Source organism: Mirounga angustirostris, unplaced genomic scaffold (genome assembly GCF_029215605.1).
Source record: "Mirounga angustirostris isolate CCGP_5_RB_7025 unplaced genomic scaffold, mMirAng1.0.hap1 SCAF_8, whole genome shotgun sequence".
Lineage (NCBI taxonomy): Eukaryota > Metazoa > Chordata > Mammalia > Carnivora > Phocidae > Mirounga > Mirounga angustirostris.
Genome location: NW_026991716.1, coordinates 132,075,288 through 132,090,233, shown reverse-complemented (window position 1 = coordinate 132,090,233; position 14,946 = coordinate 132,075,288). Strand labels below are relative to the sequence as shown.

General features: G+C 40.8%; 1 protein-coding gene across 3 annotated transcripts in view; it reads left to right on the top strand.

The window, feature by feature from the left end:
• The first annotated feature begins 887 nt into the window (after nucleotides 1-887).
• RGS17 (regulator of G protein signaling 17) overlaps nucleotides 888-14,946 on the top strand; it is a 93,337-nt gene continuing 79,278 nt past the window's right edge. Inside the window, exon 1 of one of the 3 annotated variants that reach the window (XM_064598233.1) lies at nucleotides 888-1,073. The gene's annotated coding sequence lies outside the window, so the exon portion shown is untranslated. The remainder of the gene's footprint in view (nucleotides 1,074-14,946) is intronic. The other 2 variants (XM_064598232.1, XM_045865778.3) reach the window with 2 other exon arrangements.

Below are 14,946 nucleotides of genomic sequence, written 5' to 3'. Positions count from 1 at the left end.
GAACTCACTCCTCTTCCCACAGATGTCACATCTGAAGAGAGACACCCGCTTCCCTAATTCGCCCTCACAAACACTTCAATTTAATCATCGGAGATGCAATCTAGCGCTCATGATGCATTAAGCACCCAAAGCTTCTTCACTACCAAGCTGGGCTCCGCTAGCGAAGGGAACAATTACCAGACCTGATAGCTACCGAGCTGTCCCCAAAGGATGCTCCAGGCCCCCAGCATCAACACCTCTGTTAGTAATTCACGACGCTTGCCTTGTCATCGGCTTTTCTCGCTCAGAACTCTGGTTCCAGTGTCCCAGACGCCTGGGACAGAATACATGCCCCCAGACCAGATCTGAAATAATTCTTAAGGGAAAAGGGTCAGATTTCTGGGTGAGGACGTCAATAAAGTGAAGAACTCTTCGTACGGTCGAGTCCTTTGGTGAACAAAACTTGCTTAACTCCCGTCCCTTGACGCCCCACGCAGGAACTGCTTCCCTGGAAGCGCGCTGCGGCAGCTCCTCCCCAGCCCCCCCACCCCCCCACCCCCCCACCCCCCTTTAAAGACAAGCTTCTGGGTTCCAGCAGTCTCCTCGAGCGCACGAGAAAATAACGCGGGCTGCGGGCGAACGTGAAGCTGGGGGAGCCCAGCCGCCAGAGCCTCTCCCATCAAGGAAGGCTCCCAGGTCCCCGAGGCTCCCCGCGAAGCTCCGCGGGAGGCCCCCGCACCGTGGGCGCCGAGCCGAGGCGGGCGCGCGGGGGCCGGGCCGCCGGCAGGGGCGGGGCCGTGACTCACGCGGCCGCGCGCCGGGGGAAGCAGCGGCACCTCGGGCCGAGCCGGGCGAGGGGCTGCGCCCGCCCGCGGAACGCATGCGCGCTGCCGAGCGGCTCCCGCTCCCTCCCCGCCCACCCTCCCTCCTCCCCTTCCCCTCTCCCCTCCATCCTAGCCTCTCTCCCTCTCTCCTCGCCCGCTGGGTGCTGAAGTTGGGCGGATGGCAGCAAACCCGCTCCGCTAGAGGACCGAGCAGCCCAGCCTCGCGCCCCCGGACCCATCGGTGCGCTGCCCACACCTCCAGGCGACTGGGTAAGATGTTGCCTCTGAAACCGAGCGGTGCTAAGTAAATGACATCAAAATGTCTGCTTTGCACCGGTGGGTGAATTTTGAAAAGGTGGTGGCTGGGGGAGGTGAAGGAAAGAGGGGGCGGAGAGTGCAACGCCGGAGCCCAGGCGGAGGTGGCGGCGGGCGCGGGGGTCCTGGCGCCCGCTGCGGCGCCGCGGGAGGGAGCGGGGGCCGCGCCGCAGGTTTGGGAAGTTGAATCCCGCGTTGCTGCCACCGCGCGGTCCGCTCGCCGCCCTCCAGCTGCCGCGGAGAGGCTGGGCGAGTGTCCTGCCCGCCCGGGGAGCCCTCGGTCGGGTCTGCAGCGGCGACCTGGGCGCCTTCGGGGAACCGGCAGAGAGGGCCGGGGGCGGCAGGGACCCCGCGGGGGCGCGGGGTCCTGCGGGATTTTCGTGGTGGTTTGTTAGAAACCCGAATGTGAAATTAACGGTGCCCAATCCACCGATCACCTCGGGGTGGTATTTTTTTTTTTTTCTTTCATTACCTTTAGTTAAATGCACCAACCAGGTGGGGTATGTGTAAGTCAAAGGGATTGCAAAATGCATACCTGGAGCATCGGTGAGCTCTCTGAGTGTGTGTGTGTGTAGGGCGTGGGGGTCTCTTTTGTTCCTCCCCTCCCGTTAGTCGTAGGAAAGGGAGTTTTTGTGTGCTCGGTTTAGGGTAGGTTTCACAGCCACCGGGGGGACCAGGAGGAGGAACGCCCACCAACCCCCTTAGCCACTGCCCCGGCGGGTGTATCCGGGACTCCCCTGCTGGGGGTGATGGTGATTCTTTTTATTATGGATGGAATCACGGTTTAATAGCTTCCTCTTCGCCAGCCTCCTTCCTCCTCTCCTCCTCTTGTGCTGCGGCGGAGTCTGGATGCAGACACTCGGCCGTTTCCTCTTCTCCCTACCTCCCTGTCTCCGTGAAAAATGTCGGAGGACTTGAGGATGGCGGAGGGACAGAGCTGGCCTCGGAAGCCGCGGATGGGGAGATGCTCCTCGCGAGCGGGAGGCTGTTGGCGGCGCGTCCCGGGCAGCCCGCGCCAGCCTCGGGTGTCGCTGGGCTCCTGGAGACTGAGAAGGGGTCGCCTGGCCAAAAAGATGCCCGCCGTGCGGGGACCCGCCCTGCGTCCTCCGCCTCCACCCGGAGCCCGGGACACTGCTCACCTGGGACAATCTTAGTCGCTCCAGGAAGACTGACCCTGGCTGCTGGCATAGTTTTCCTAACCTCCCTGACCCTTCGATAAATGGCTCCTCCTTTAAAAGAGTCTCTGGAAGGTTTGTCTGGAGAACTTTGAAAGCTTCCCATAGTTGTTTCTTTCTTTCTTTTTCTTTTTTTTTTTCTTTTCTTTCTTTCTTTCTTTCTTTCTTTCTTTCTTTCTTTCTTTCTTTCTTTCTCTTTCTTTCTTTCTTTCTTTTCTTTCTCTTTCTTTCTTTCTTTCTTTCTTTTCTTTCTTTCTTCCTTCCTTCCTTCCTTCCTTCCTTCCTTCCTTCTTTCTTTCTTTCTCTTTCTTTCTTTCCTTTTCTTTCTTTTCTTTCTCTTTCTTTCTTTCTTTCTTTCTTTTCTTTCTTTCTTTCTTCCTTCCTTCCTTCCTTCCTTCCTTCCTTCTTTCTTTCTTTCTTTCTCTTTCTTTCTTTCTTTCTTTCCTTTTCTTTCTTTTCTTTCTTTCTTTCCTTTCTTTCTTTCTCTTTCTTTCTTTCTTTCTTTCTTTTCTTTCTCTTTCTTTCTTTCTTTCTTTCTTTTCTTTCTTTCTTCCTTCCTTCCTTCCTTCCTTCCTTCCTTCCTTCTTTCTTTCTTTCTCTTTCTTTCTTTCTTTCTTTCCTTTTCTTTCTTTTCTTTCTCTTTCTTTCTTTCTTTTCTTTCTTTCTTTCTTTCTTCCTTCCTTCCTTCCTTCCTTCCTTCCTTCCTTCTTTCTTTCTTTCTCTCTTTCCTTTTCTTTCTTTTCTTTCTTTCTTTCCTTTCTTTCTTTCTTTCTTTCTTTCTTTCTTTCTTTCTTTCTTCCTTCCTTCCTTCCTTCCTTCCTTCCTTCTTTCTCTTTCTTTCTTTCTTTCCTTTTCTTTCTTTTCTTTCTTTCCTTTCTTTCTTTCTTTTCTTTCCTTCCTTCCTTCCCTTCCCTTCCCTTCCTTCCCTTCCTTCCCTTCTCTCCTTCCTTTCTCTCTTTCTTTTCTTTCTCTCTTTCTCTCTTTCTTTCTTTCTTCCTGTTAGATTATTTTACAGGGAGATGATTTCCATCATGGGAAGGCTATCATAAATAATAGAAATCTTATAGTTTGGTTCCCATTTAGAATAAACATTCTGAGACTGGATGTTATCTGCATTTCCGGCGTTCATACATACCGGTTTTCCGGGTAATGAATCCTTCTGAAATCATTTAATTGGAAATACGAGGAACAGTTTTTACCGTTGTAGTAGAAAATAATGTTTTCCTCCTGGTCGCATAGCTCCCAGACACTAAGTGTATTAAATAATTTTGAAAACTGAAACACTTTAAATTGTATTTGTTTCTAAAGACTTTTGTAGTAATAGTAGCAGGTACCCGTGAAATATACATTATAGCACTAATATCAAATGCAAAGGTGATTTGTACTCATTAGTTTAAGTGAATGAGCAATTTGATCTCCTCCAGTTAAGTTACTGTTATTAAGCCATTTCTTCTGTTAGCGTGAACTAAAACAGTAATTAGCACACTCACGGGAGAGTAGATTTACTGAGTATTTTTATAATCTTAAAAAAACTATATTTAGAGAAACCATGGGAGGGTAGTTTATGATATTCCGAGATGATAGAACAAGTGTTTATTATTATGAGAAGATTGGATGGTATAATTTATTAAATAAGATGAATCTCCATGGCAGTGACTCTGATCTCAGAACTATGAGCACTCATCCTTCCTCCTAAATTTGTGGTCTGAAAGATGAAGAAAACCACCTAATTTACAAACAACCTAAGGTATCTATTATACCAACTTAGATGTTTTTTTGCTCTGGTTTCTCAATGATTCCTTGGTGTTTAGTCCAAATGGAAGAGAATTAACAAGGAGAGTTAATTTGCTGTCTGTGTTCAATTCTAAGGCATTCCAGGTTTTCCTTCTCAAATAGATATCTCTCTGCTTTTAGGGTCTCCCTACAAGGTCCAAATTTATTTGAACTCAATATTGAAAGTCTAAGTCACTGTCATCCATATGGACTTCTTATACTTTTTCTTAATAGTAATATTCCTTAACATTTCCTAACACTAGGGCCTGGGACTTTGTAGACAAAGAGAAATATATATTTATTTATAATATGTATTCTAACTTATTTGATCTTATTATAACAGCCAAGTAAAAGTAAATGATCTAAATCTAAATTGATAAAAATTTTGGTTGACTCATAAGCTAAAAAGTAAGAAAGCATTTACCTGTTAATCTACAGTTGTAGAGACAATGGCCTTCGTGTTAGAAGTCATTTGCTGAAAGACATGAGCTTTTCTGGAAAAGTGGAAGGTGGGCATGGACAAAGAGATATGGAGCCAAGAGGAATGGAAATCCATCCAACTGCATTTCTGCTAAGAATCCTTTTTCTGATAGTCCAGCTTTGCTTACTTAACAATGAAAATATTGTACCACCCAGGAAAGCAAATGTATAGCCTGTGCAGGAGAATAATACTATGTGATGTGTAAAAGCATTTTAGTTCATCTGACTAGTATAATTAGAGTAAAAGTATGAATGCATTGTAGAGGTTTCAAATTGTATGACATTAACAGGGCGTTGTCCTGGATCCTCAGAAATATTATAAGTTTTCATGGAAAGTTTAAAAAAAAGTCCTTAGATGTATGTAGCCAGGACTTTCAGTGTTAGACTGACAGTCTTATCTTCCCTGTCTCTTTCCCTCTCCACTTATCCCCCAAAGGCTTTCCTACTATCCAAAGAAAGTCATTTAGACTGGTTCTCCTGCTATTGTGCCAACATCTAGCACAATATCTGGCAAGAGACAGGTGTTAAATAAGTATTTCTTAAATGAATAAATGTTGCAGAATTGATGTGGCTCATGAAAGCCTTTGGGATTACATTTATTAAAAGGAGTGCTCATGCTCATTACTAAGTACACTAGTTTGAGATCCTAAAGATCCTATTCATGGTCCAACATCTTTGAAGGAAGCCATTTTTAGAATTGTCGCTCTGTGAATATGCGTACTATTAATATAACATTTGTATTCTTGATTTGTTTACAAATTATAAATGCGCTAAATGCTTATTTTAGATCCCCTAGAGCACGTAAAAATATATGAAACAGAAAATTAAGATTACATGGATATGATGAATAGGAACTTTGGGTCAAGCTGACCTTAGCTTATGTCCTGGCTTCTCCATGTAAGAGCTTTCTCAGGGTGGTCATGTTACTCACCTGTTCTGAGTCTCAGTTTCTTCGGATATTCAACAGGGATAAAGACCCACCTCCTAAGATGTTTGTAAGCATAAAGGTAATGCAGTGTATATAAGGTGCTGAACATATGCCTGGCATATACTAAGAACTTATAATTATCCCAATGCCCAGAGAATTGCTATTGAAGTTACAAGGTAGTTTACCCCATTACGCATAATGTGTACTATTTTTTTAAATAAGTAGAATCATATTGTAAAATTTCATACTTTTTTAAAAATTAGCATTACTTTGTTGGCGTTTCCCAAGAAATTAAAACTGGTATTTAAAGCCAGTTTTGGTATTTTTAATACAATTAGTAACTGGAAAGTAATTCAATGTATGGACATCTTAATTTACTTAGCCATTGTTTTATTTTTAGATTTTTATGTTATTTCCCATATTTTACTATTGTAACTGATGTACATCCTTATGCCTGGCTTTTGTCTGCTTATCTGTTTAGCATTTTGTGTGTGTGTGTGTCTGTGTGTGTGTGTGTGTTTGTGTAGGCTTGATGCTTAGCCAGAACCTCCAGTTCTCACCAACATAATATCATCTTTTGAAAAATCTTTGCTAACTTGATAGGTGAAAATGGTATTTTTCAAACTTCTATTTCTTTTGTTACTAATGCTAATAACTTTTTTGACATGTCCATTTTTTTTTCTTCTGGTGTTTAAGGATGGCTTGTTCAAGTCTGCCCATTTTTCTCTTAGTGTTCTGGTGTATTTTTCTTATTTCTTTAAGTGCTAATGTGAATTTTTAAAAATGGCAGAAGCAAACAAAGAAAGGAAATGCTTAGTGACAAAGAGGGCATGTGGCAGAGACTCCAGAGATCTTTGTGGCCGAACCAGACTCCAGCTTAGCTGGAGTGGAGCAAACATCACCAAAGTCTGGAGATGGATTAGCCACAGGATTAGGACTGCTTTGCTGTCCATAACATAGTGCCACCTGTCACTGTACCTGGGCTTTCCCTTTCAGAAGCCCAGGGTCACTTAATAGTTAGGGTGTGCTGTTTTTCTGTTTGGGCACTCTGCTCACACACACTCACACCTTCCTACATGATCAGTTCCCAGATTTTCATGGATTGTTTCTGTCATTGCCAATGCTGTAGGAGAACTTGTGGGTTTTCCTGAGATTTAAAAGGAAATATAGGAGTAGCTGGAGGACCTGCAGGGCATTCATTGAAGTTTCTCATCAGAATGCAATCAATTAAGTTGAATTATAAAACCACATCAGATTGGAATTGTATCTTATCTCAGATTTTCAGCTGGAGGTAAAATTTAAATATTTAAAAGGTGAAAATCTAGTCTGTTAATGAATTCTGTATCTATAGTGTTTCACATGATTCAGCATCTTATAAGCTCCTGGTTTTGACTTTTTAAATTCCATAACTTTTGACAAATTTGGTTTCAAAAGCTTGAGTATTTAGCTGGAAAAATCTGCAAAGTCCCTTAGATAAGAAACTACCTAGAAAGGGTAAACAGTTATATGACTGCTGGTTCTGGTTTATCAAATATAGTAAAACCTCAGTAATTCAGCATTAGTGAACTTGGAATTTATAATGAATGGGAGGCCCAGTAGTAAAAGCAGTAAGTTGTGGTAGAACAAGAGATCTTGTTTCAAAGAGAACTGGATTTGAATTCTTGCTCTACTCTTTACTAGATGTGTAGGCTTTTTCATTAAATTATATAAATGCTTCATGCTTGGAATTCTAGCATGAGTAATAAGTATCTAAAAGCTCTCTGAATTTCTTAAACATTGTGTTTGAGATTTTTTAAAAAATCTGTGTCAATAAATATAATTTTATTATAGACAGTGAATGTGGTTCACAAAGCAAATACTTACTTCCTTGTATTAGGTTACAGGCTTTTCGTAGTACTGCTGATTGTCTATTGAAATACAAAGGTTATAATTCAAGAGCCATGACATTACAATAAAACAGACACAACCCAAGGGAAATTATGACATAAATGAAATGAGCAGGTAAGTGTTTATTTCATTTCTTCAATTATCTCAGGTCTTCCCAATGGCATAGTGAGTTAAATCCAGTGAAAACTCTTTTGTTAAAGTTGACAACACCGTCTCTATTCTAGTCTCAGTGAAAGGCAGGGGCTTGTTTTGGGTGTGTTATGAAAGACTATCTAATCTAGAGATTTTATGAGTCAGTTTTGGTTCTAGGAAGACAAACCCATGTCTTCACCCTGTTTCTCTCACCTCTTCCACTTAGTCAGGCTTCAGTTAATCAAAATCAACAAATATTTGAAAGTCTGCTATATGAAAAGTGGCAATCTATGTGATTTAATTTAGAAGATGTGAAAAAGCATGTGGAAAATTACCCTTGAAAGAAAGGCACTTTTTTAAAGCAGAGAATGGAATTCTGTAGAATGAGCCCAGATTTGGGATTCAAATAACCAGAAGTTTAGCCTTAACCTTGTGGAGCCTTGGTATCATCATCTATAAAATTGAAGACCTGATAGTGTATATCTCAAAAATGTGCAAGGATTAAATGAAATTATGTCTGCAAAAAGGTTTCACATACTGGCAATCACTATGTGAGTGTTAGATACTGTGCTAGAGTTAAATAATTTAAATTAATCCAAGAAACCTCATGTAGATGGTAAGTGCTTGAAGAGATTTTAATTTCTTGCCAGTATTTGTCTTCACTAATGGGACTTTATTAATGTTGAAGGTGTTCTCTGTGTGTTTGCTGTCTTATCCTTTCCTGACCAGCTTGTTTAACCAACCAGTGAAATGAACATCCATTCATTCATAAACACCCTTAAGCACCTACTACGTGCTGGCCTCTGTGATAAGATTTTTTAATGCAAAAATTGATTAAACATGGCCCCTTTCTGCAAGGACTTCACAATAAATTCTTCAATTTATTATTTTGCTTCTATCTAATGAGCACTGATCATTCTGTTTACAAATCATAATGAGTAATCCTTAATGAGTAAGGATCTCCTTAGGATTCAGCAGTTTTAGGCTGATTGATCTCAGAGTGTAGACTTCTCTCCCCCAAATGAAAGCAATGAAGCAGAGACTCAGATAAGGGGAAGGGAAAGCAGGAAGTGGCTCTCACTGGTGGATGATTTAACAACCACCTCCACATCCAGACAACGAAAGACTGGAGGCTTAATGCTCTTTGTGAATCCACCCCAACTCCAGTTTCTCCCTCATTAAAGAACATGTCTGTATACATCTGTACTGTGCCCTTTTCCCCCTCACTTAAAAATTACCCTGGATGATCATTAAAATAGAATTTAAAGTATATGAAAATGTTGGGGGAGGGGTGAGCAAAGGGAATCAGAGGGAGTGATATCCCCACCTTCCTTAGGATTCACATTTCCTGTGTAATAAAAATATAAAATTTTCTCCTGACACTGTTGTAGTTCCTTCTTTGATAATAATCTTTTTGTAATGTAGTAAGTTGACCAGAAATCCAGAATACTCTTTTTCAGATTTAAAAAAATAAAATTACATTTGATTTTGGAGAAGGAAAACCATCTTCAGTACCTACTTGTTGAAATCATTAGGGTAATCTCTTAACCTAGCAACTAAATGTATCTTAATCTAGGAAGATTTGATATCACTTATAATATCAGGGTAAAGACTTCAAATCCTCCCGAGAAAAACGTGAATAGATAGTTAATTTACCTATATGTAGTAATGAAAGACATTGACATTATGAATGAATTAACTTGAAGGTAAGCTACACCCTCATTTCAGCCACTAAATTTAACTTGCTTGTCATTAAGCCTTTAACTGGGCTGTTAATAAGTAACCATATGTGATAATTTGAGATTTGAACCTCTTTCTTTCTCAGTTTATTTCTACTCAGCACTACCATACTATGCAGCATTTTCCCGTGCCCTGTGAGTTTAGTATGATCAAGACTTACATAGGGATGCCTGGGTGGCTCAGATGGTTAAGCATCTGCCTTCGGCTCAGGTCATGATCCCAGGGTCCTGGGATCAGGACTCCCTGCTCAGTGGGAAGCCTGCTTCTCCCTCTCCCTCTGCCTGCCTGTCTGCCTACTTGTGATCTCTCTCTCTCTGTCAAATAAATAAATAAAATCTTTAAAAAAAGAAAAAAGACTTACATAAAAACAAAGGAAAAACCAGTATCTTTTATGGGGGGCACTAAGTCATAGACATGCTATAAAGCAGTACAGTGACCTAGATAACTTCCTTACGACTAACTGAATGCTGTATTTTGGAGTATTAAATACTCTAATGTAAATTAGAGTATTAAATATTCCATTGTGAATTGGAGTAGTATCTTCACCTACTGTGTGGGTGAAACTTGACATTTGACTTACCTTTGATCTCTTTTTATTAGTAGTAGTATGATTGGTAATATAAGTATTATTTCTAAATGGATAAATTGAAAAGAAAGGAGTAGCAATTCTTTTTGTATATCTAACATTTTACAGAAAATAGGTGTTTGTTATTTTATATAATTTTTAGGATAGTTACATAATTTTTGCCTGAAATTTAAAACACATCGAGAACTCAAATATTAAATCTATCAGGAAAAGAAAATAAAACAAAACAACCCAGCTGTTTTATTCTCTTTTGGTAGTCAGGAATACACTGGCTTGATTTTCGTATCTCTGTTAGTTTATGAGTAAATAATATTGGCCATTTTGATTACGCTATCAGAGCCTGTGTTTTCTTACCCTGCTCATGTCCAGTAATCTGTTTTTGCTGTTGAAGAAATATTTTAGACTAAATTATCTTTAGTAAATCCAATGCCTAATGACCCACCCATATTTATATAAATGCTGGATTTAGTGGAAGGATATATTTATTTATCATTTTTAATGCTAAAAATCAAGAGATAGAGAATCCTTATTCACTGGTATAGTCTTCAAAGTTTAATATTTTGAAAAGGTAATTTTATGTGTCAGTGTCTGAGTGTATGTGTGCATTTCCCCTTTTTGTTCATTGGTTGATAGAGAGAAACAGACCTGGTGCCAAGTGTTTAGGAGGAAAAGATGCACAAGTTAGAGTACAAGGAGAAGAACCAATGAGATGAGAAGGAAAATCAAGTAGAAGGAAGACTGGGCTCAGAAAACAAGACCATTAGCTAAAAACTCATATCTTCAAGTATATCATTCAATATATTATTACATAATTCTGCTATATTATGTAACCACTTCCAATTTCATGAATTTGTGTGACCTAATCTTAAGAAGGTAATTTTTTTTCATTAATTCAGTAATTTCATTGACTGAACATCTGAGTAATGCAAGTGGTGTTTTATGATGTAGAATTTCATTAAATAAATGTTAATTCCAGGAAGCAAAAAATGTGAAGCACTTTTCTTGACCTGACATAGGTTTTGTTGAATAGTTAAAAATATTTGTGGGTAATACCAAAATTCACTCACATCTATTAAATATCTGCTCCAATTTTTTCTTTTTAAATGTAACTACTCCAAAGTCCATCTTATATAAAATCCATTTTATTTTCATGATATAAAGAGACTTTTACATTTTGATTTAAAATACCTGCAACGAATAAAGGCACATGCTAAGATTTGTTTTATTGAGCAGTGGGCAGTGCAGTGGTTTAATGGGGAAACTATTTATTAAGATTCCAGTTAGGGGTGGGGAGGAGTGACAAGTGTGCTTGGAGAAGATTATCTGCTCATTGTCATTGAGATTATTTTTAAGGGAATGTGGACTTATGGCTTAGTAGGATCACCGAATGTAGTTACTCAGTGATGCTGCTGGTTACAACCAAAATCAACTTTGGCATTTAGTGTGCTGACCTCTGACCCCTAGCCCTGGGAGTTCTAGCCTGGTTAGATCTCAGGGAAGAAGAAAGAGTTCATGTGTTTGAGGGTAGAGCCCACAATTTGAAAAATGAAATCAGAGGCAGGCAGAAATAACAGAGAAAGTGATCTTTTGATACACCTAAAAATACGGCCTGTGTGCGTCTGATTTTCCAAGTATTTGCATTAGATTGCCAAGTTTTCTTCAGGTTTAGCTTGTCATCAGTTTCACCTTTTTTGTTTCCTGGCTCCTTTCTTGTAATTAATGCAACTAATTAGAGCCCTGCTCTGTAGCTGGAAATAGTAAAATTAAATAAGCCATATTTAAGATGTAAGGGCCTAAAGCCCAGTTGAAGAAAGAAATATGTATGTAAATTGCAGTTGCTCTTCTATTCTAGGAGAGAAACAAAGTGCTGCGAGAACTCAGGTACTTTAGATTAATTTTTGATGGCCAGACCCAGGACCTGGCAAAAGTTTCACAGAGGTTGTGACATTTTTCTCAAGTTATTGAAAGAGAATTTTGACAGGCAAACAGGCAAACAAAGGCCTTTCGGGCTTAAAGACAATGTAAATAAAGGTGCAGAACTAGGAGCATTCGAAAAATACTCTGTGGCACAGTTTTCCAGAAGTATCTAATACTTGCAGGGAATCATAAGATGATAAGGCCAGAAAGAAGGCAGGTACTGATGAGCACTGAGATGCGTGTGAGAAGCCAGCCAGGCTCAGAGCACCACAGTACTGTTCAAGGAGGGGGTGCGGGTTAAGAACTGTCTTCATCAGGTCTGGGCCATGGTGGGGAGCTGGAGGGAAGCAGTAACAGGATTTTAGCTGTCCAGGTGAGAGAAGCCAAGCCTGGACTGGGAAACAGAGAAAGGCCCAATCCACGGCAGTGGGAAGGTGACATTTTGAGAACATGTTCAACTCCGAGCCTCAGGACTTGGTCACCAGTGAGACTTAGAAGACGTGAAAGGCACCTCGAAGCCGAGCTGGAGGTGTCTGGGTAATACAGTTGCCACTGAGATGTGAAAACAGCCCGATGAAGAGGGTAGGGAGGAAATAAGCTGAGTTTACTTGAAGAAGTAGTTTGATGTACCCATCAGAGTTAAAAGCCTAGTTGATTGTGTAGGAAGCGACAGGTCTGCCCTTGGGCTATGTCCGCAGAGATACACGGTGTCTAGAGTGAAGCTGGTGACAGTTCTGTTCTGCATATTCAAACCACAGCTGGAACGTTATTATTTTGAATTTCTTTCCTTCCGGACGTCGTGGTTGGAGGTTTGCAATACAGATGGTAAAATTAACAAAATCCAGTAGTTGATGTAAGAAGTGATTGGACGAATTTGTACTTTCTGAACCTGGAATAGAGCGGTTCCCCTTAGAGAATATGTGTATTTCACCATTTGGAGAAGAGTCATGGGAATAATTAGATTAATTAAAAATTGCCCCAGTGATATAATGGGAATAATAAAACCACATGGCAGAGTTGTAAAGCGAGAATGTGTGCAGAGGCCCTGGCACACATTTGGTATTCAGTGCATCTTAGCTCTTAATGTTACTCTCAAGAATAGCATTAGGGGTGCCTGGGTGGCTCAGTCGATGAAGCATCTGGCTCTTGATTTCAGCTCAGGTCATGATCTCAGGAACCTGAGACTGAGACCTGCTTTGGGCTCCATGCTCAGCAGGGAGTCTGCTTGAGTTTCTGTCTCTCTGCCCCTCCTCCTGCCCTCAAATAAATAAATAAATCTTTTTAAAAAATAGCGTTAGAACTAGGGGGCATGTGTCATAGAAATGGATTTTGCCATCCTATTGGAAATAACTTTTTAACGGTCAGAACTGGCTAGTTAGATGGGCTGCTTTGAAAGGGAGTAAGTTTGCTATCAAATGCCTGGTGGACACACATTTGGCAAAGATGTTATAGAGGAGATTTAAGGATTGGGCGGGTAAAAGAACTGCAGGACTTCATTCTGACTCTGAGGTTCAAATGGTTCCAAGGAATTTGGAATGTGAACTCAGGAGAGATGCTGGGGCTAGAAGTACAGTTCGAAAATCTTTTACTTAAAAGTGACAGTAGTAGGTGATTGCCAAGAATAAAAGTGTAGAGAGCAGGGAAAGCTTGGAACAGAATCCTAAAGTATATCTGCATTGAATGGGCATGAAGGAAAAGAAGGAAACTAAAATACACGTGTGCACACACGCACACACACATAACACACACGTGCATGCACACACATACAGAAGATGGTCGGAATGGAAAGAAAACATGTTAAAAGGAGAATGAAGACACTGTAGTATGCCGTGAAACCAAGGAAGTGGAGTTGCTTTTAACCAACTTTATTTATATTTATAGTGATCTTCCCCAAAAGATTGGAAAAGGGAGACAGGTTTATGAAGGAAGAGCAGCTGAGTTATGTCATGTGGCAGAGAGGGTAAGACTAGGACCGAGGCAGCACATGGGATTTTGCAATGAGGAAGTTGCTTGTGATTGTCCAGAAGGCACTTGCGATTAATGATTTATACATCATCTATTTCCAAAAGGTCTGAGGCAGCTTAAATAAAAGCACTTCCACACAGGGCAATGAAAGTGAAACAAAATAGAGATAAGAGGCCACAAAGAGAAATGGGGGGAGAGGGTGGACATACCATAAAACATGGACAGGGCTGTTATTGTAACAGGAGCACTAGGTTTTACCTCGGAAGTTCCAGCAACCAAAATGAAAGGGTTGCAGGACAGGTTACCTATAACTCATTGTGCAATGAAAGAAAACAGTTTTCCAGAAGAAGTTTTATTTCCTGGCACTAAATTCCATGAAGGGTATATCCCATTGATTCTTAAATAAGGAAAAGTGACATATTAGACAATGTTTCTGCCTGCAGATGCAGACTTGATTTGAGTTGCTGTTTCTTTTTTAAACCCTTGAAGGTCAAGTATGTGGCCTTAAGTCTGTGAAAGACTAGCTGGGCATCTGAATACTCCTGAGTCGGAAAAATCAGCATTTAGGACAGCATTATTTCTCCTAGAAGGGAGAAAGCAGAGTAGCTTGGGGAACACGAGGGAAGGAGGGCACTGAGCGCCTTACAACCTCCCTGTCCTCTGCATTTGCCACTCCCTCTGCCTAAAAAACTCTCCCCTGATCCTTCTCCTCATTCAAGTTTCAGTTCAGGTGTCACTTCTTCAAAGAGACCTTTTCTGGACTCTCTGCCTCATGTTGTTCCTCTCTAACAGTAATCTGCTTTGATGAATTCGTAGCATTTACTGCTCTCTTAAATTATGATCAGTCTCCTTCAGCCCATATGGCTGGATGTACACTAGTACACTGAGCAATGCCAAGAACAGAATAGGTGTGCAGTACGAGGAGGGGATGAATGTTTTGGGGATGGGGAAGAGCTCAGTTCAGCATTGATGCGGTCTCTAAACGAAGGTAGTGCTGGGAATGGTAAGTTCTCCCTAAAATGGTAGCTGAGAAGAGAATGATGATTATAATAACGACATATTTTTTACTGGGAATTTTAAGAACACTGAGGTTTAAAAGAAGAGCACAGATTCTCTGTACATTTTCCTTTCTTTTCTTTTCTTTTCTTTTTTTTTTTACATTTTCCTTTCTACTCACAAGGAGCCATGGCACTAACAGGACTGGTAAGTTCATGAATATTCGTTGATCAGGTTTCTAAGGGGCGG